General features: G+C 48.4%; 1 protein-coding gene across 2 annotated transcripts in view; it reads right to left on the reverse strand.

Annotated features, from left to right (window-relative positions):
* Nucleotides 1-22,946, reverse strand: part of LOC137415568 (uncharacterized) — an 88,521-nt gene that overhangs the window by 65,213 nt on the left and 362 nt on the right. Inside the window, exon 1 of one of the 2 annotated variants that reach the window (XM_078780790.1) lies at nucleotides 22,768-22,898. The exons of the other annotated variant lie outside the window; for it this stretch is intronic. The gene's annotated coding sequence lies outside the window, so the exon portion shown is untranslated. Of the gene's footprint in view, nucleotides 1-22,767; nucleotides 22,899-22,946 lie in introns of those variants that run through there. 2 annotated transcript variants of the gene reach the window in all.

The raw sequence follows: 22,946 nt of genomic DNA on the forward strand, positions 1-22,946 counted from the left end.
TGTGAGGCAGGAGCACCGGCCCATAGGGGAGAACAGTATTCCATTGAGCTGCGGATGAAAGCCTTGTATGTGGTGAGGAGCTCAGGTGTGCCGAGGAAGGACTTCGCACGACGGAGGATGCCCAGTCGGCGACTGGCTTTGGAGGCCAGCTTGGAAATGTGGTTTTCCCAAGAAAGATCATGGCAGATAGTGAGACCCAAAATCTTGAGCGACAGAACTTCTTGGAGAGGATTGTTGAGAAAGTAGATGGGAGGGTTGTCCAGTCGATCTTTTCGGAGAGACATAGTAAGAGTGTGAGATTTGTCAGGATTGAAAGACATGTTCCACTTGTTTGACCAGTCTGTGATTTTGTCCAGGTCTTCAGAGAGTGAGGAGGCAGCAGACTGCCGATCTGAGGGAAGAGGAATGGAGCGGCAGAGAGTGGAGTCATCAGCAAAGAGATAGAGAGGATTTTCGAGAGAGTCAGAGAGATCATTGATGAAGACCAGAAAAAGCACGGGGCCCAGAACACTGCCTTGGGGAACTCCAGCCTGAACAGGAAGAGGAGATGAGAGAAACCCATTCAGGGCCACACGTTGACGACGACTGGAGAGGAAGTCCGCCAGCCATGCGTGGAGATTTCCATGGATACCAAAGGAGGAGAGTTTGGTGAGCAGAGCGGGGTGCCAGACCGTGTCGAAGGCACGTGATATGTCGAGGGAGACAGCTCTAATTTCCTGTTTGGCATTGAGGACCTCCATCCATTGTTGAGACAGCAGAAGCAGCATGTCCAGAGTAGAGTGACCTGGTCTGAAACCAAATTGATGATCAGAGATCAAGCCATTGGAGAAGAGGAAAGATTTCATATCCGAAGCAATGATGGATTCCATGACTTTGCTGATAATTGGGAGAAGGCTGATTGGTCTGTAGTTGCTAGGATCTGTTTTTGCACCTTTTTTGTGCAAAGCGGTGATGTTGGCTGATTTCCAAGCAGATGGCAGTTGACCTTGAGCAAAAGAGAGGGTGAAGAGAACAGAGAGAGGGTGAGATAGAGCAACAGAGCAGGATTTTAGGACCCGTGGGCTGATGCCGTCGGGTCCAGTTGCAGAATCAGAGTCGAGGGTTGACAGAAACTTTTCCACCTTGTCAGGAGGAAAAGACACGGAGTCCAGGAGCAGCAGGGTACGACTGGGCATGGTGGGTACAGAGAGGGATGGGTTTGGGACACAAGATTTAGAGGCAAACACAGAGTTGAGGCATTCAGCTTTTTCACGTGCGGAGTCAGCTGTGTAGCCGTTTGAGGTAAGGGAGGGGATGGAGGGGGAACAAACACCAGAAACGGATTTGACCAGACGCCACCAGGATTTGGAAGAGGGAGACAGATAAGAGAGTTCGGTCTTGAGAACGGAGAGATATTGTTTCCTGGCTCTCCTGAGGGTGGACACACACTTGTTTCGGGCTTTGTGAAAGGAAATGAGATTTCCTTCCGTTGGATTTGCTTTCCAGGAGACGAAGGCAAGTTGTTTCTGGGCAACAGCCTCACCACAAGATTCCGTGTACCATGGACGGGAGGAAGGGTATGACAACTGAAGACGAGATGGGATAAATCTGTGCATGAGAGAGAGCAATTTACTTTGGAAGAATTCCCAGGATGAGTTGATGTCAGAGGTGGTAGAGATGGGAGACCAGTCCAGATGATTGATGGCTGCTTGAAGACCGTGCCAGTTGGCCTGAGTGAAATGCCAGACTCGTCGACGCTGAGCAGGCTCCCTGAGGATGGTCAGAGAGATGTCCACTTTAACAAGGACATGATCAGATGATCCGATCGGAGCAGAAGAAGAGCAGCAGACATTTTCAGGGAAGTTAGTCATAACCAAGTCCAGAAGAGAAGATGTTCCGTTGACTGAGATCCGGGTCGGGAAATTGACAGATTGTGTCGGTCCCAGTGAGTCGCAGAAGTCCTTTGCTGAGGAGCCATGGCTGGTGAGAGAGGTACCCACACCCAGCCAACTGGCATGATGACAGTTGAAATCACCACATATGAGGAAGAGAGAGTTGGGATGAGTAGATAGAAGTTGGTCCATATCATCAGACAGCGAGATGTAGATGGAGTCATCACTGTTTGGTGGACGGTACAACACACATATGAACAAGAGGTGGGAGCGAAGGGGAAGCCGTAGCCAGAGGTATTCTTGGGGGTGAGGTGGAGAGAGTGCAGTGCAGGGCGAGTGAGGAAGAGAGTTTTTGATAAAGATAGCAACCCCGCCTCCAGGACGAGGCTCAGGTCTATCATACCGGAGGAGGGAGTAGCCCGGGAGAGATACTATGGAATCAGAGACATCATAAAGGAGGAAAGTTTCTGTTAAGCAGATCACGTCTGGTTTGACAGAAGCAACCTGTATGGAGAGATCAGTTAAGTTTGAACGAAGGCCCCGGATGTTTGAGGTCCATACCGTTAATGAAGAGGAAGGGGGAGCATCAGATACAGAACAGGGGGGAGGAGGGGTAGGGTAAGATGTGGAAGAGGTGGAAGAGGTAGGGAGAGCTGTTGAAGGTGTGTCAGAGATTTCAGAATAGCTCGGAGAAAGGGAAGGATGGGGCGGACAAAAGGTTTGATGGTGATTGGGTGAGCCACAATGAGGTGTTATTTGAGGAGGGGGAAGAGCGAGGCAGAAGGTTGGGGGAGATGGAGGTGAGAGTTTGAAGGGGGAAGAAGCGGGGAGGACGCTTTGAGGAGGGGGAGTGAGAAGGGGGAAATTGAGAAGCAATGAGGGTGGGGAGATTTGAAGGGGAGGGGTGAGGGGGGAGTTTGGGAGGGAAGGGACAAGGGGAGGGATTTGAAAGGGATGGGATATGGGGGAGATTTGGAGGGGAGGGGTGAGGCAGGAGTCTAGGAGGGGAGGGGCGAGGGGGCGTCGAGGGGTGAGGGGGTAGTTTAGGAGGGAGGGGGCAAGGGGGGAGATTTGAAAGGGATGGGTGATGGGGAAGATTTGGAGGGGAGGGGTGATGGGGAAGATTTGGAGGGGAGGGGTTATGGGGAAGATTTGGAGGGGAGGGGTGAGATTGGATTTTTGAAAGTGTACGATTTATGGGAAACGAACATTTATTGCAAAATGAGTTTCTTGTGACCTTCGAGTTAAAAATACGTTTACGGATGCTGGATGGAGGATGGAGTGCAGGAGAGTTTAGGGAATGTAGAAAAAAGGCACTATAGGAGATGGATATTTTTTTTGGGATGAATTGATTTGGTGAGCAAGTCGAAAGCAGCCTTTTAAAGAAGAAGAAGAAAAAGGTGTTATAAAATATGACGGAATACATAACTTGAGGGGAAAGTGTAAACATTGAAGGTTAATGAGTGAAAACTATCTGGGGAAATGGGGGAGAAACACGTGGTCGAAGAACGAACGAACGAATAAGAATGAATAAACGAATGAGAACAGAGAAGGAAATGTTGTTTTGTTTTTTTTTGTTTTTTTTTTAGTTGAGATTTACACAAGGAAGTAGGCAATGGGTGAAAAGAATGGGAATACAGAGAACGAAAGTTATTGGATCACAAACGACGGACCGCTGAGAGAAAAACAAAGCCTCAAGGCTTTCTTCCACATCCACCATTCCAGACAATTCCATGTCCACCATTCCTTCCCCTTCCATGTCCAACATACCTACTTCTTCCATCTCCACCATTCCTGCCTCTTCCATCTCCACCATCTCCATCGCCACCATACCTGCCTCTTCCATCTCCACCATACCTGCCTCTTCCATGTCCAACATTTCTTCCACATCCACCATTCCAGACAATTCCATGTCCACCATACCTACCTCTTCCATCTCCACCATTCCTGCCTCTTCCATCACCACCATCTCATTGTTTGGCGAGTGTAAGCAGCATGTCAAAAGGTAGAGTGACCAGGTATGAATCCGAATGGATGTGAGATGAGGTTGTTGGAGAAAAGGAATTGATTTCAAATCAACTGTGCTGATGGATTTCATGACCTTGCTGATGATTGGAAGCAAGCTGATTGGTCTGTAGTAAAAGGGATCTGGTTTTGCACCTTTTTATCTTGTGCAGTGATGTTGGCGATTTCCAAGCAGATAAAAGATGACCGAGCACAAATGACAGGGTGAAAAGGGCAGAGAGAGGATGTGCAAAATCAGCAGAGCAGGTTTTTAGGAAACGTAAACTGATGCCGTCCGGTCCAGTTGCAGAATCGGAATCGAGGGTTGAAAGAACCTTTTCCACTTTGTCAGGTGCAAAACACAACATCCAGGGGCAGTTTGGTATGACTGGAAAGGTGGGTACAGGGGTTTAGTTAGGGAATTTTAGCAAATTGTATTGACCATCTGTGAAAAAATTGCTTACCAAAAAATTTCTTCACTAACGTATTCATCTAGGTGTCTACTAACACCTATCAATTAGTGCAAACCCAAATCCTTGTGGAAAATTCTGGGGAGCCAATCAAAGTTCGGGTGCTCAGAGGGCCTGCGCGAAAAAATCGGAAAATTAACTTTTGCCAATATTGACTTGTGGGATGTCTAACTGGGGGTTTTTTGGGGTGCTGAATTGATTCCAACCATTAGATTTGAGGAAAAATGAATCCCTGGCCGTAAAATATTGATACAATAGGCAAATGATATGAATTGATATTGATATGAAACCACACATGCGTGATCCTCCGGTGGTCTAAACAGAGGCCGCTTTCGGAATGAGTCTTCTCATAAGTCTTGGGTTCAGACTCTGAACCACTTCTCGTTCATTCACCAAGAGGTAGAAAGAAGCATGGTCAAATGTGGGGTACCTGTCCACACCGACGTTAAAAGAGCCCAAATGAAGAGGGATAACGATGCTGTCAACACCATAGTTGGATGGTTGGAGGAAGTCAACCCTTTCGATGCCACACGGGACAAGAAGACTCTGGTGTCCTTCTCAACTGGGTTCAGCAGCACTCCCGAAGACCAAGTCAACGCTGATCAAGCAGAAGAAGTTGGCAGAGCCATACAGGCTAAGATGGATGGGAAAACTGTTGTGGATGCAATGGTAACCAAACACAAGGTCAAATCACTTGCAAGCCTCAGATCTGGACCCAAAGTCAATGGCGAGAAGCTGGTCATTGACTCACTGAAGCTATTCAACCGCCTCATTGTCATCAGTGAGCGTGAAGTCAAGACCAAAGAAGCTCTGCGCTTTGAGTTGATGCCAAAACCGATGTCTCTGTTTGACAAAAATCAAAAGTTGCGAAAGCCAGACAAGGCTGCCCTAGCAAGGTCCCTGAAGGCATGTGTGGCACCTGTCGAACAACCCCCCTGCACAAGCCTTGTGGTTGATGGTGGGTGGCTCCTGCACAATGTCAAGTGGGAGGCTAACCTTACTTGGCAGGATGTTGCCGAGAGCTACCTCCGGTTTGTGAAGTCCATGGGGAGCCATCGCCTCCGGATAACGGTGGTCTTTGACGGATATGGCAGCTCCACCAAGGACCATGACCACTTGAGACGAACAAAGAATGCATGCTGTGACATTCAGATTCGTCTGGATCTCAAAATCATCATTGCAAGAGAAAGGTTCCTCGATAACAAGAAAAACAAAGCCCAGCTCGTTCTGCTCCTTGCTGAGACATTTAGTAGGAATGGAATCAGTGTACAGCAATGCTCCGATGATGCCGACACCTCCATCGTCCGCGCAGCTCTAGATGAGGCAAGAGAGTCCCCTGTCGAGGTGAGGGCTGAGGACACAGACGTCCTGGTTATGCCGATTCATCATGTTGCAGACCATCCGATCTTCCTCACGACAGCCAAAGAAACATCTTACGATGTCGGAAAGATCCGGGAGGCCCTCCCAGAGATATACCGGAGGTATCTCATCTTCTTGCACAGCTTCTCTGGCTGCGATACAGTGTCTGCAATTTTTGGGTTTAGCAAACCAACTTTGCTAAGCAAGCTCTGCAAGACTGATGAAGCAGAGAGGGCAATGGACGTGTTTATGGACATCCGAGCTGAGAAAGGTGATATCATTAAAGCAGGCTGTGATCTTTTCAAGCTCATGTTCCATGGGAAATCCTCCAAAGACTTGGAAGACTTGAGATTCGACATCTTCAGCAAGCGAGCTGCTACTGGGAGCATAAAACCTGAGAAACTCCCCCCGACAACAGGAGCTGCAGCACAGCACTCTCTCCAAGCTTACCTCCAGACTAGAGACTGGCTGATGCTGCAAAGTCCATCGTTGGATGCCCAGGACTATGGATTACAACTCACTGAGCAAGGATATGCACCAGTCCCTTCTACAGACCCCATTGCACCAGACTACCTCCTGACGTTTGCCAGCTACAACTGTGTGGGGGACTGCAGCTCACTCAGGTGCTGTGTAAAAAGCAAGGAGTCAAGTGTATTTCTGCCTGCGGCATCTGTCATGGTAACTCTTGCCTGAACATAAACCAGCTGGATGACAAGAGGAGTGAGGAAGATACTGGGGAGTTTGATGAATAAGGTTGTAAAAGCTGACGAAGCAACATTTCCATTGAGCACAGTTCTGTTAAAAATGTCAATAAAATACATTTTATATGATCATGGAGTGTTTTTTTCTCAAAAATAATGGTTGGAATCAATTCAGCACCCCAAAAAACCCCTAGTTAGACATCCCACAAGTCAATATTGGCAAAAGTTAATTTTCCGATTTTTTCGCGCAGGCCCTCCGAGCACCCGAACTTTGATTGGCTCCCCAGAATTTTCCACAAGGATTTGGGTTTGCACTAATTGATAGGTGTTAGTAGACACCTAGATGAATACGTTAGTGAAGAAATTTTTTGGTAAGCAATTTTTTCACAGATGGTCAATACAATTTGCTAAAATTCCCTAACTAGTTGGGGACATAAGGTTTTGGGTTTATTGACATTTATTGAAAACTGAAACGTAAGAATTTTGCCATTTCTCCTGCAGAGGGTGACGTTACATCATCCTTTCCAACAGGACAACCCTCCCTTCCACTTTCTGAATAATCCTCTCCAAGAAGTTATGTCACTCAAGCTTTTGGGTCTCACTATCTGCCATGATCCTTCCTGGGAAAACCACATTTCAAATCTGGCCTCCAAAGCCAGTCGCCGACTGGGCATCCTCCGTCGTGCGAAGTCCTTCCTTGGCACACCTGAGCTCCTCACCACATACAAGGCTTTCATCCGCAACTCAATGGAATACTGCTCTCCCCTCTGGGCTGGTGGTCCTGCCTCACACCTAGCTCGCTGTTGAAACCAAAGCGTTCAGAATCATTGGAATCTCCCGTGATGAAGCTACCGCCGAGGGCCTTTCACTTACTCACCGCAGGCAGGTTGGTGGTCTTTCTGTCTTGCTCCTCCAGCTCTCTCTGGGCTCTGTCCCCCAAATATTCCTACAGGTCGCACAAGATCTGCCTGCAACCCTCTTATGGTTAAACTGCCAAAATCAAGACTCTCTGCTCAGCTTCACACCTTCATTCCTCTTTTCTCCTGCCTCTGGAACAAATTCCCTCACTCTCTTCAATCCCAATCCCCCCTCCAGGTCTTTAAAACAGCTGTTCACCTCCATCTCTTATCTTCCCCCATCCAAAACCTTGATCTTTTCTACCCCCGCTAATTTCACCCAAAATCCACTTTTTTGAAATACCAACTTCTTCCTGGAAGTCCTTGGTGTCCTTGTGTTTATACTTCTCCAACCCCCCCCCCCCCCCCTTCCCATGCCGCCTCCCCCCAAACCCTCTCCCTCCCACACATTCCCGATGTCCCTGCTCTCAAATGTTGTGTTTATGTGCTTCCCCTTCTCTCCCCATCTTGTCTACCGCTCCCCTTTTTATATACTTTGTTTGTTTGTCTGTTTGATTTGTTTCTGTGATAAATGTTAGCTCTTTCACGAGCCTCGATTTGTGGCCTAAAAAAATTAATATATATATTGTTGCGGATTTGAGAATCCTGTGTTTTTGTGTGTGTAAATATCACCCTCTAAGTAGTGTAATGATTCCTTGTAAATATCTCTGTTTTGTGTGTAAAGGTCAAAGGTCGTCCTCTTAGTTAATCCATATACATGCACGTAGGCCACCATATCCCCTTCTAAATAGTTATTTCCTTATTATGTGTATTAGTTTAAGGCTGTGTTTCCCATTAATTGACACTGCATTGCACCGAATTGAAATAAGATAGATTCCCTTTCATTCCCTCAAAGCCTCTATTGCCAACTGCATTCGCCGCCATTGCCATGTGCTCTAACTCGGAGAAGAAGGTGGGAGGAGTCAACCAAGCGCCAGGAACAAGGCGTGGCTTTGCCAACGCCTCATCAAGGGGGCGGGATCGGTGAGCCCTCGCGACCAATCCAGGCCGAGGCGAGCTCACCGATGGGCGTTTCTGAAAGGCCGGCGGCTTGATCGCCACGCGCCTTATAAAAGGAAGTTGGGAGGGACTGCTTAAGCAGATGACCGAGGAAGCCCCCACGAGCAGATAAAAAGCGCGTAAGAGTTCACCAAAAGCAGTCCACCGAGAGTGGAGTTGAGCCTAGTGGAGGTGGAGCGGCGGCGTTGAGGGACAAACCGCAGCTTCGAGACCTCCGTAGTCTGCCCTCCCCCCTCCCCACCTCCCCCCTGTGACACGCAGCTTCGACCCGCTGCTACGCGTGAACCGATTGCTGTGGGATCGGTGGCCGTCGAGGTCGAGCCCGACGTCCCGTGCGGGAGCAAGCTCCAACTGAACCTTCTTCCCCTTCCAGCCATTCGTGCCATTCATCCCTATCATCATCCCCCCGTGTAAGTCTGATTGTCGTCCGTCTTTTATGTTGTCCTGGGGTATAAGTAAGTCTGTATAAGCTAGAAATTGCACTGTGTCTTCTGGTCCTTCCATCTTTCTGTCTTTATTTTCGTATCTTTCCTTCTCCTTGGTTACTTTTGGTCTTGTACATAATAGTTAGTAATAAATTATATTTGTTCTTCCTACTTTGCCTTTCTTTCCTTTACATCCGTTTCGTTTTAGTGATTTCCCCATTGGATACCTGTGGCACGATTTGGCCAACGTTTAAGAATCGGGTCAGTTACTTGCTAATGGTTCGTGCCGCGGCTGCTAATCCGCTCGGCAATTAACATCTTGTCCGCGGTCGCGAACGGGGTTGCTCACCTGCCTCCCTGGAGGGAGCTGCGCAACTTCAGGACTCACGTCGGTCCGTCATAAACAAGGGGATTAATCCCCCCTTCTTAAGGGGAAAAAGGCCGACGTAAAGATCCGTAACAATATATATATATATATATACATATATATACATACATACATATATACACACATATATACACATATATATACACATATATATACATATACATATATATACATACATATACATACATATACATACATATACATACATACATATACATACATATATATATATATACACATATATATACATATATATACATATATATACATATATATACATATATATACATATATATACATATATATACATATATATACATATATATACATATATATACATATATATACATATATATACATATATACATATATATACATATATATACATATATATACATATATATATATTCGGGGTCGTATTTTCTGACGATGCTTTTCACCCCTTTTTAACAACTCTTGAAGTTTCGCCACCATCATCGGTTTTTCTTTTCAGAAAACGGTCCATGTTTGCCAAAATCAAAGTGAGGCGCAAAGCGCCCCTCCCTTTCTACAAGGGATAATTTCTCTGTATGCAGCATTTACATGGGGACTGAAAATACGTTTCTCGGCTTCTACTGGACAAAATCGGCGGCACATTGCAGAAGTAAATGCTTTGAACGTTGAGGTAATATCTATCTATAATTCCAGTAATCTCTGTGTGTGTGTATGTGTGTATGTCTGTGTGTTTGTCTGTGACCGCTGTTTCTCGACAACCACGGGTCCGATATACTTGAAACTTGCCAGGTATATTGCTGGGGACCCGAGGATGTGCCTTTTCAAGGTTTCATATTAATCGGACAAGTAGTTAGCGAGCTATGTCCAAAAAACGATTCAACCAATCAGAGAGCAGCGAGCTATCACGTGTGCCGAACGTGGCGAACAGACTCTGCCTCGGACGGCACATTTGAGAGCGTATTCATTTATTTCACGTTGGCAAACTATGTTGGCGTTAAACTATGTTTTACAACTAATTAAAACTAATTTGCGATTCATTCGCTTTCCTGCGCGTTTGTGCACGCTATGGCGATTTCTTTACCAAACTCCGCAAGCCGTTCGCTTTGGACCAAACCATTTCATGTAAATAGAGGGGGGGGATTGTCACCGTACTCGCAAGCCGTTCGCTTTGGACCAAACCATTTCATGTAAATAGAGGGGGGGGATTGTCACCGTACTCGCAAGCCGTTCGCTTTGGACCAAACCATTTCATGTAAATAGAGGGGGGGGATTGTCACCGTACTCGCAAACCGTTCGCTTTGGCTTTGCGAATGGACCAAACCATTTCATGTAAATAGAGGGGGGGGATATAATTTTAGATATATATATAGTACGGGCATGCCCTAGTGTTCCAAATTTCAGCAACGTCCGTTTATGCATTCTTGAGTTTTATTTAGAAAACCCTCTAAATCACATTGGTGTCCATCTGTCCAAAATGCGTTGGCGCTCATATCTCAAGGATTATACATTGAAACGAGCTGAAACTTGGAAGATACATCGGCCAATAGGTCGAGTGAAGGCTGGTTAAAAAAAATTCCTGTTTATCATCACTTTTTTTCAAAAAAGTGGGTAGGGAGGGAGGGGTTTTTTTGGTTTTTTTTCAGAGTGAAATTTTAATGGATTATTCAACGCACAATATGTTTTTTTCTTAAATATACTTGATCGGACAAATATGATGAATCATGTTATGATTTCTAAACTAGTAAACCTTCGTATGTACGCACTGATATGATTCAAATAAAGAAAATAAAGAAACCCATTGCACATTGAGTTCTGTTTACTTTTAATATTTGCTGATACATATAACATAAAACTTCGGCTTTTAAGAATAATGTCCGGTTGCCATACATGTATCTATCAGCAGCTATTGCCATAGCATTCATGTACATATTTGACTAGAATTCCTCGCCACGAAATATCACTTCATGGTACCGGTACATGCATATTGTGCAGTTTGGCAGACTTGGAAGAGGACATTAACCACATCAAAAGGATGTCTGGTTCGCGTTTATACATCTATCTATCAGCAGCTACTGCTATTACAGCACTCATACATGTTGAGTAGAGTTCAACACCAAGAGAATGTTGGTTGCCGTTTATTCATGTATCTATCATCACCTACTACTACATGTAGTGTAGCGCTCATTTAATTTTTGACTAGGAATCCACAGCAATAATTATCACGTGAGGCTCTCCCGTTTGCCGATGATATTTGGCTCCTCCTTCAGAATACCAACTACTTCTTGAACTTCCGAGTGGGCCTCTTCTCGGCAGTACGACTTTTACTGCAGGTACTGCATATAGGATATGACTCATCTGTGGTACCTCAGCTCAACACAGGGAACGGATTTTACTGACTTCGCGAGCAAAAAAAAAAGAAAAGATTTTTTAGGGGCGGACGACTTTTATGGGGCGGGCGGCGATGATAAACAGGAATTTTTTTTAACCAGCCTAATGGCTTTCAAAACAAATTCCACCTAAATGCTATGGTTTTTGCTTTAAGATGAAATATATATAAATATATATATACATAAATAAATAGATAAGCGCTACGCCTAGGTCCCCCATCGGTGATGTGAGTTGACAAAGTGGAAGACGCAAGGCGGCCATATTGGATTTTGACGTGGCGACCCAATTTTCAATAGCGTTCTTCCTTACCGTAGATACACCCACACCAGATTAGAAGTTGGTACTTTGCTTATTTTTCAGGATATTCCGCTCAAGGTTCAGACATATATATGGTGGCGACCATCTTGGATTTTGAGGTGGCGACCCAATTTTCAATAGCGTTCTTCCTTATGCCTAGATACACCCACACACCAGATTAGAAGTTGGTGCTTCGCTTATTTTTCAAAATAATCCACTCACAAGGTTCAGACATACATGGCGGCGGCCATCTTGGATTTTGAGGTGGCGACCCAATTTTCAATAGCGTTCTTCCTTATGCCTAGATACACCCACACACCAGATTAGAAGTTGGTGCTTCGCTTATTTTTCAAAATAATCCACTCACAAGGTTCAGACATACATGGCGGTGGCCATCTTGGATTTTGACGTGGCGACCCAATTTTCAATAGCGTTCTTCCTTATGCCTCGATACACCCACACACGAGATTAGAAGTTAGTAGTTCATTTATTTTTCAAGATATTCCGCTCACAATGTTCAGACATTTACTTTTCAAGATATTGCGCTCACAAGGTTTAGATATGGTGACAGCCATCCTGGATTTTGACGTGGCGACCTAATTTTCAATAGGGTTCTTCCATATGCCTAGTTGCACCCACACACCAAATTAGAATTCGATCCTTCATTTACGCACGCACAGAGGGGAAAACCATAATCCCCCTTTCGCTCCGCGGTGCCACGGGGGACAAAAATATATACACACTTTATAACTCTTCAAAATATTATTACACAAATCCAATGTGCTGGCTCAATGGCCTAATGGATAAAGCATCAGACTCCCAAGCTGGAGTTTGTGGGTTCAAATCCCGTCTGGGTTAGATATTTTTTTCCCCCTACTTTTTCCAAGCCTTTTATATCGTCTTGACCGATGAACAAATGCATTTTGTTCGTATTCAAAATGTATCTTGTGAAAAATGTCAGGGGCATAGAAAAGGCCCCTTTATACCAAGGTATGTGCCATGTGGCAAAGTATAGAAAAGAAGGGACATTCAAAAAAAACTCATGCGCATGCTGGACTACCCTTGTGTTCTTAGGAGGAACCAAGTAATGCTCCAGAAAAGTTCATATAAAGGGGTGCCCTACATACTGTATATAGATTAAAACCCATCAGTACGTTAAGTTTTCTGTGTACCTTGAAAAAGAAAACACAAAAGATAATGTGCATGTGTGTGAAATCTAATTTGTTAAAAAAAATTGATAAAGTTAGTGTGTATTATGTACCAACCAATTGCAGATATATTGGGTGTGATGTATTCTTCGGGACAAGCACGATGTGTGTGTACATTATAGGCAACAATTGGATTAGATAAAAGAATTGGACACATGCGCAGTGCAGCCTATTTTACCAATCCCTTTTGGACCATAAATGTGCATTACATAAACTTGCAAGTGTTGACATTACAGACATATTGGACAAATGTGATATTGTGATATGTACATGATAAATACTGATGATAATTAGAGATGATGGATGAATAGTATACACTGCCGGTCAAAAGTTTTAGAACACCTCAATTTTTCCAGTTTTTATTGAAATTTACACAGTTTAATGTCTCAATGTACTCTGAAATTAAGCATAGAACAAATAAACAATTAGAGATAAAAAAAGAAATCATAGAATCATTTTGTTTAACAAAATTTAATTTAAATTTTTGATTCAAAGTCACCACCTTTTGCAGATATAACCGCCGAAAACACTCGTGGCATTCTTTCTACAATGGAAATCAAATATTGTTCGGGAAGTTCTTCCCAACACTGTTGCAGAAGTTCCCACAAATGTGTTGCATTGGTAGGTTGCTTTGCTTTCACCCTTCTGCCCAGTTCATCCCAAACCAGCTCGATGGGGTTTAAGTCTGGAGACTGTGCTGGCCATTCCATGATTTGAAGCCCACCATCTTGTTCTTTTCCTCGAAGTTAGTTTTGACATAGCCTGGAGGTTTGTTTAGGGTCATTATCTTGCTGTAGGATGAACCCCTGACCAACTAGGCATATACCAGAGGGTATTGCATGGCACTGCAAAATGCTGTGGTAGCCCTTTTGGTTCAGGGTGCCAGTCACTCTGTGCAAGTCGCCGACTGTGGATCCAGCAAAAGAGCCCCAGACCATCACGCTTCCTCCTCCATGTTTGACAGTTGGTGTCACACACTGAGGAACCATCCTTTCGCCTACTCGACGGCATACAAAAACCCTGCGTGATGAACCAAAGATTTCAAATTTTGATTCATCGGTTCAATTCATCAAATTTTGATTCAATTCATAAATTTTTGCCTCTTTTTCTTATTTTGCCATCTGAGCAATTGCTTTCTTACTGCCACTCAACCTGTCAAACCTGCAGCTCGAAGTCTTCTCTTCACAGTTGAAACTGAGACTTGCTTACTTTGACCAGTGTTAAGCTGTGCTTAAAGTTGTCGTCCTGTGAGCCACCTATCACGCAAGCTGTTGACTCAGAAACTGGTCTTCTGATTCTGTTGTGGCTTTGGGTCTGCCAGACCTCTTCGTCAGAGTTTCCTCCAGTTTCCAATATACTAATTCCTGCAGTGCAATATTGTCCAAGTAATGCTTCAGAGGGTGTAATAAGTCTGTTCCAATACTGCTTTTATAGACAGGGAGTTTGTAATCAGCAGAGGTTGGGACACCTGTAGGAAGTTTGCATCAACTTTCAAGGCTTAATTTACTTACATTGCTGCAGCACAGCTGTAAGTTGTTAACCCATTACTTGTTCCCTGAAGGCTTAAAAAAAAATAATATTACTGTGCAATTTACATTATTTTCCCGTTTTTGCTAACCTAAACTTTTTTTTTTTAACCTCGAGCAGTTTACTGCTTACCTTTGTACCATTTCAGGTTATTCACGGGACATTAAACTGCGTAAATTTCAAGAAAAACTGGAAAAATTGAGGTGTACTAAAACTTTTGACCGGTAGTGCACATGCACCTACTTCAACAATAGAATAGAAAACTAATATGATGTTTGGCATTTCAATTTTTTTACAGAAAAATGAAGGACAGCGAGGAGGTCCCTTTGAAATCAAGACACTGCAACTGCATTGAAAATAGATTTACTTCTTCATTTAGCTGAATGAATCAAATTGTCACCCCCTTCACATGAACTTTTCTAGAGCATTACTTGGTTCCTCCTAAGAACACAAGGGTAGTCCAGCATCTGTGGGAGTCTGTCCCCCTTCATCAAAATATGACAGGCAACACTTGATAGACAAAGGATTATTTATTTCGTATGTACGGAGAGAAGAGTTTGTGCTCAGGAAAGCAGATCTCTAAATTCTACTCAAACTGCATCAAATATACAAACAAATTGTTTTACTACAAAAGGAAAGCAGAAGCCACGCTGGAGCATGAGATAAGAACAAAAGCTGATGTAACAGACCCTTGGCTTCACATTTGCATAAGGTCAAACCACAGATAAAACACGTTTTTGCCAGCTCAGCACAGAGAAGCAGTTATGCCTTGCAACTGTGAAATGGCATTCAGCCAACTCTATACAAACAAGCATATTTCCTTTTGGCCTGACTCAACTATGTCACATGATGCATTTACCTAACATGACGCTCGACACTTTCTCCATGCCGGAACCACCTTCAATCAACCAAATATGGTCAATGACGAAACAGCAAATACTGAATCCATGAATGTCACGGATGGAAACTCCCACGTCATTTCTATTTCTCATTTAAACTCAATAACTCTATATTTTCATTTTAAACAGCATAGTTTCAATCACAAATTAATACAATGGCATAAATATAACTTTTTGTGAGGTAAATTTTTACGAACACTCATGAGGTAAACTAATAACCTGCCTTCTCAGGTTGGTACGATTTCAACGGACCACTTGGTTGCGCCTTGCGGCCCACTAATACTTAGGCAGTCAAGACCGAAAAATAGGGCGTATCGTTCATTTTTTCAGGAAAGCACCAAATTTGGCAGATGTAGTATGGACCTATACAATTGTTTTCCTGAGGGGCGCCCAAAAATTCAGAACCCCTGGTGGCCGCCATATTGAATTTCAACATGACCGCCCTCTGTGACCTATTTCCCTCAATAACTTCTATACTATGAGTGATAACACCACAGTTCCAGTGTCTTACCCCATGTTTTCATGGTCTCTGAATCCAATGGGATCAATTGCATAAAGATTGGCATCCATCATCTTTAATTTCAAAATGGCCGCCATGGTGTTTCCATTTTCCTTGAATCTCTCATAGCATTTTAGGTAAAATTTCAATTCCAAGTGATACACATTGTTTTATTGGTCTCTGATAATGGAATGGTATTAATTAATCAAAGTTACACACAGTTGCAGTTTTAACTTAAAATATTGTGGGCACTTGAAAGGTGGAGGCTCTCGCACAGACGCGTAGTACTACAAGCACTGTCCATCGCAGTCACACAGTGATGTGCAGGGCAGATTTGCCCTGGAGAATTTACAGTTGCCTTTACAGGCCGACTTACAATGGCAGCTTGTAAGCTCTGAACATGCCTCCTGTATCAGTGGTATTGTGGTCCAAATTGGTGTCCAAGAAGTCCCTGTTTTCATCCAGCCCCAATCAGCTGGTGATGGAAGTTCTGGGTAAGGCACAAGTGCCTGACTCCATACGTGTCCAGCCTGAAAACATGCACGTTTTAGGTGTTGTTCGAAGGCGTCTGCTGTTGGGGGAATGTGATCAATTGTTCTTGCCTTCTTCGTGAACAAGTGTCGGCGCATGTCATTCACTGTCTTTATCTCGGTAGTCCGGTCATAGAGGATGGCAACATATCTTTCTCGACTCAGACTTCCTGCGGCCAAGGCCGGTGGCAATTTTATGGATGGCAAGGTAGCGGTAGCTTTTACCAGTGGCAATCCAGAGTTCCTCCACACCGTGTCACTGGTAGGTAAAGTAGTGTGCTATTGCCAAGACCACAATATCAGAATCTACAGTTCGAATCAATACCCGTTTTCTCCCCTTTTTCACGGCATCCAGGACATTTTTTTGGATTTTTTGAATTTTCTGAATTTTTGGGCGCCCCTCAGGAAAACAATTGTATAGATCCATACTACATCTGTGCCAAATTTGGTGCTTTCCTGAAAAAATGAACGCTGCTTCTTCTTAACTGCCTAACTATAATGGGTTGTTGTGCCCCACCAGTTGAGAATCTCTGGCCTAAACGACTTTTTAGAGAAGATACTCCAAATTTATTACCTCCACCACCAAAGGTGGGTGGAGGTTATGTTTTCACCCCTGTTTGTCTGTTTCACCCCTGAACAAGATATCTCAAAAAGTTGTGGACGGATTCGGACGAAATTTGGCTGAGAAGTTGGGTATGTACCACCTTTAGAGGCCATTTTTCCCCGCAAAGCGGGGGTTGGCCTTTTTCGGGAACCGTGGTTGTTGTTGTTTTTTGGTCCCCTTTTTGAAGCAATGTTTTACGGCCGGATGCCCTTCCTGACGCCAACCCTTTTTGCCGCCTTTAACGACAAACAGGGAATTACCAGTGAACTGGTACTCAATTTGCCGACCTCAGAAGGATGACAGGCTGAGTCAACCCCCCTGGCGTTAATTCAGCGATCGACCGGGATTCGAACCCAGGATCCTAGGATCCTAGGATCTCCTAGGCTGGCACCCTAGCCGCTAGCCCAACACCAGGGTTAAGTTGGGTATGTACAAAGGACGAAATGTTTAGATTTTGGTGGAGATCCAGATTCGGATCCGGCGAGTAGAATATTTTAAGCGATTTTTCACCATTGGGAGATCGGGCCAAAAACGACATATAGCAGGATATCTCAAAAAGTTGTGGATGGATTTCGCTGAAACTTGGTGGACAGGTTGTTTGTGTGACAAGGATGATTCGATACGATTTTGGTGAAGATCTGAATATGGATTCGGATATGAGAGTTATTTAATTATCAAGTGATTCTTCACCACATTGAGTGATCGGGCTAAAAGCGATATATAACATATTTTTAAAAAGTTATGGACGAGTTATGTTTAAACTTGGTGGACGTGTTGGTTTGGTGACAAGAACAAGCAGTTTAGATTTTGGTTCAGGTCCGAATCCAGACCCGGCCTATCGGTGGGTACAAAATGTTAAACTGTTCACCTGGTGGAGGTATGTGCACCTGGTGGAGGTATGTGCTCCACCGAGTGCCGTTCTAGGTTTTGCAGGTAGCAGATGGGGGCGACATATTTTTTTTCCGTTGCAACACTACATAGATCCCTCATCCATCCATCTGCAATCTTAATAACACCTCCTCATTTGGAGGTCACATTGGAAATACAAGTTAATGATAAAGACTTTCTGGATGTTTTGTAATTAAAAAGAGGAAAGAAGTTTAACCATCGTTGTATGAAGTTTAGTGATGACGTGATATTGTGGCGGACACAAAAGCCCACTGGCGTGGTGACATCATTCCACGCACCAAGTGGGCGGTGGCCACGTCCTAGGGGTAGGCGTGGCCTCATGAGAGACACCGGGCGCCCAGCCCGGGGCGGTACAGTGTTACAGTGTAGTCTTGAATAAAGGCGTTTATATGTTACCGCTTGTCCGCTTCCTCCTTGCTCACAAGCAGCGCGCGTAACGCCGCGCTTTATTGGTGACCCTCGACGTTGGATCTGCCGGAGCGATCCTTCCACACGCGACGCCATCGCCATGGCCGCCTTCGTCAAACTTCCGGAATTTTGGGAGGCTCAGGCCGAAGTCTGGTTCGTCCAGGCCGAAGCCCAATTTCAGCTTCGGCACCTCACCGGCGATGACACGCGCTACTGCCACGTCGTCGCCTCCCTCGGGCCCGGCACGGCCGCTCGAGTTGTGTCCGTCCTTCGCCACCCACCGGACGGCCACAAGTACGAGGCACTCAAGCGGCTACTCTTAGCCACGTTCAGACTCACGGACGACGCACGGGCCGACCGCCTCCTGGATCTCCCCGAGCTCAGTGAGACGCGCCCGTCGGTCCGAATGGACCATATGCTGTCACTGTTGGGCGACGAAGCCCCCGGTTCGCTATTCCGGGCGCTTTTCCGTCGCCAACTTCCAGCGCAGGTTCGCCTCGCATTGGCCGGGACCGGGCTAACGGAACCCCGAGCATTGGCGGCCGAGGCGGACAAGTACTTCGCCGCTTCGGACACGCGGGCGAGCGTTGGCGTGGCCGTCACGGCCTTCGACGCTGATGTTCCACAGCATCATCTTCTACAGCACGCTGATGTTCCACAGCATCAACTTCTACAGCACGCTGTGGTTCAGCAGCATGCTGATACGCACCTCGTGAACGCCGCCACGCCCCGCCCACCGCCGCGGCGAAAACCGCCACCGCGGGGAAACCCGTCGACTCCACCGGCCTGGCGGAGCCAGCCGCGCTCCTCCAGCTCCACCACCTGGTGCTGGTTCCACGCCAAGTTCGGCCACGAAGCTCGGCGGTGTCATCCGCCGTGCTCCTTCAACGGGTCGGGAAACGCCCGGGCCGGCGCTCAATTGTGGCGATGAGCGCCGGCCGTTCGAGCAGCCTGCTGTTCATAACGGACACCTTCTCCGGGCGCCGTTACCTGTGCGACACGGGAGCACAGGTGAGTGTCATTCCCGCCGGCATGTCAGACAAGCACGCCGCGGGTGGGGGCCCCGCGCTGCTTGCCGCGAACGGGACGCCCATCCGTACGTACGGAAAACGCTGCCTCTCTCTGCGGTTTGGAGGGCAGGTTTTCCGATGGACGTTCGTCACCGCGGACGTGCCCATGGCACTGCTTGGCGCGGACTTCCTGTGCGCTAATGGGCTCCTGGTCGACGTCAAGCGCAGACGGCTTGTCCAGGCCGAGACGTTCAGCTCGCTCGCATGTGCGTTGCCCAGCTCAACGAGCGGCTTGCCAAGCGGCTTGCCGAACGATTCGGTTCCGGCCACGTTGGTCTGTACGCTTCCGGCAGCGGACGCATTCACCCGCCTCCTCGCCGGTTTCCCGGCCCTCACGCGGCCCACCTCCTCGGCGGGGACTATCGCCGTCTCAATGACGCCACGACTCCCGACCGCTACCCCGTCCCCCACATTCAGGACTTTTCCGCCCGTTTGGCGGGCAGGTCCTTCTTCTCGAAGGTGGACCTCATACGCGGCTACCATCAGGTCCCCGTCAGGCCGGAGGACGTCCCGAAGACGGCGGTCATCACGCCATTCGGACTCTTCGAGTTCCTGCGCATGCCCTTCGGTCTGAAGAATGCGGCTCAGGCGTTCCAGCGACTGATGGACAGCGTCCTGCGCGACTTGGATTTTGTCTACGTCTACCTGGACGATATCCTCGTCGCCAGCGCGTCCCGCGAAGAGCACCTACGCCACCTCCGCACGCTCTTCGAACGCCTGGGCCAGCATGGCCTGATTGTGAACCCCGCAAAGTGCCGGTTCGGCGCCGCCACAATCGATTTTCTGGGGCACCGTGTCACCAGGCACGGAGCCGTCCCCCTGCCGGCCAAGGTGGAGGCGGTGAAGGGGTTTCCGCGCCCCCGCACGATCAGAGGGCTGCAGGAGTTCCTGGGCATGGTGAACTTTTACCATCGGTTCCTGCCCCGTATCGCCCAGCTCCTGCGCCCCCTGCACGAAGCTCTCCGAGGTAAGCCGGGCAAAGGCGACGTTACCTGGACCGAGCAGATGCACACGGCGTTCACGGGCGCGAAGCTCGCCTTGGCTAACGCCACCATGCTCGCGCACCCGGCGCCCGATGCACCGATCGCCCTCACCACCGATGCCTCGGACTACGCGGTGGGCGCGGTGCACGAGCAATGGGTGCGTGGAGCTTGGCAACCGCTGGCGTTCTTTAGCCGGCAGCTTCGCCCGCCCGAACGCCGTTACAGTACCTTCGACCGCGAGTTGCTCGGACTTCACTTGGCGGTCAGGCACTTCCGCCATCTGCTCGAGGGCCGGGCGTTCACTGCCTTCGTCGACCACAAGCCGCTGATCTTCGCGATGGGCAAGGTCACCGAGCCGTGGTCGGCCCGGCAGCAGCGTCACCTCTCGGCCGTGTCCGAGTACACGACGGACATCCAGCACGTCGCGGGGAAGGACAACCCGGTGGCGGATTGCCTTTCCCGGGCCGTCGCCCACGCAGTCCACCTCGGCATCGACTATGCCCGGATGGCAGCGGACCAGGCCGCTGACCCCGACGTCCAGGCCTTGCGGACCGCCGTCACGGGCCTCCGCGTCACCGAGGTGCCGTTCGACGGCGCGGGCGCGGCCCTCTTGTGCGACGTCTCCCTCGGGCGTCCTCGCCCCATTGTGCCCGCGGGCTGGCAGCGCCAGGTGTTTGACGCCATCCACGGCCTGTCCCACCCGGGCGCGAGGGCCTCCCAAAGGCTGATCGCCGACAAGTTCGTCTGGCATGGCCTCCGGAAGGCCGTCCGCGGCTGGGCCAGGACATGCCTCGCGTGCCAGCGCGCCAAGGTGCACCGGCACACCCAGGCCCCGTTGGCCCCGTTCACGGTGCCGGAACGCCGGTTTGACCACGTCCACGTGGACCTGGTGGGACCTCTGCCCCCCTCGCGGGGTTTCACCCACGTCCTCACCATGGTGGACCGCACCACCCGGTGGCCGGAGGCCGTGCCCTTGGCGTCGACAACGGCGGCCGATGTCGCGCAGGCTTTCATCGCCACCTGGGTCGCCCGGTTCGGCGCCCCCTCAGACATCTCATCCGACCGCGGCCCCCAGTTCACCTCGGAGCTCTGGGGGGCGGTTGCGCAGGGGCTCGGGGTCCGGCTGCACCGAACCACGGCCTACCACCCCCAGGCTAACGGCCTGTGTGAGCGATTTCACCGCTCATTGAAGGCCGCGCTCCGGGCCACCCTCCGCGACGGCGGCTGGGTCGACAGGCTCCCCTGGGTCCTGCTGGGCCTCCGGACGGCGCCCAAGGAGGACCTGCGCGCATCCGCGGCGGAGTTGGTCTTCGGGCAACCGCTGCGGGTGCCGGGCGAGTTCCTCCTCGACTCCACGGCACCATGGTCCGCGGCACAGCAGCGCTCCGCTCTGCAAGAGACCGCCCAGAGGTTCGCCCCGGTGCCAACGGCATGCCACGGGCACCCACCGACGCACGTCGCCCCGGAGCTTCGCACGGCGGAGTACGTCTTCGTCCGCCACGATGCCCATCGGACACCACTGCGGCCCCCGTACGACGGGCCTTTCCGCGTGCTGGAGACCGGGGCGAAGCACTTCACCCTGGACATCGGCGGTACTCCTGACCGCGTTTCGGTAGACCGCCTCAAGCCGGCCCACCTCGATGTGGACCATCCACCGCCAGTGGCCCGACCCCCACGTCGGGGCCGCCCTCCTGCGGGCGGACCCCCGGCACCGCCCAGCCCCGCCTCCACGCCGCCCCCCGGTCCTGCACCCATCCCAGGAGCAGCCAGGGGCATCCCACCTGGCATCCCTGCACCCCGGACGCCGCCGATCGCCAGGGGGCGCTTCGGCCGGGTCATTCGTCTGCCCCGCAAACTGGCCCTCCAGGTGCGCGGGAATTCTGGGGGGGGCGCGTGTGGCGGACACAAAAGCCCACTGGCGTGGTGACATCATTCCACGCACCAAGTGGGCGGTGGCCACGTCCTAGGGGTAGGCGTGGCCTCATGAGAGACACCGGGCGCCCAGCCCGGGGCGGTACAGTGTTACAGTGTAGTCTTGAATAAAGGCGTTTATATGTTACCGCTTGTCCGCTTCCTCCTTGCTCACAAGCAGCGCGCGTAACGCCGCGCTTTAATATAAAACAATGTCGTGAATGAAACAAAACGAGTGAAAAACACCTCATTATATGAACAATCAACATACATTAACATTTAATAAAAACTCGTTTAACTTTCCTTCATTCCCGTCATCAACGAACAGGAAATTATTTTATCTTTAAATGAATGTTAAACAAATCTTTCTCAGTCATAATAATAAAATGAGAATCTCCGAACAAACCTCTTCAAATGAGATGAGATCCGATCCGATCCGATGATGTCAAGCTTCATCACAGGAACAGGTAAAGTACGAATTTTTTTTACAAGATCACCCGGAAGTTCATCTTAAAGGAATACTGTACTTCCTGTTTTCGCACATAGTTCGTCTTCCGCTTTGTAAGAAGATTGCTTGTGACGTCA

This window comes from Myxine glutinosa, chromosome 6, assembly GCF_964187855.1.
Source record: "Myxine glutinosa chromosome 6, kmMyxGlut1.1, whole genome shotgun sequence".
NCBI lineage: Eukaryota > Metazoa > Chordata > Myxini > Myxiniformes > Myxinidae > Myxine > Myxine glutinosa.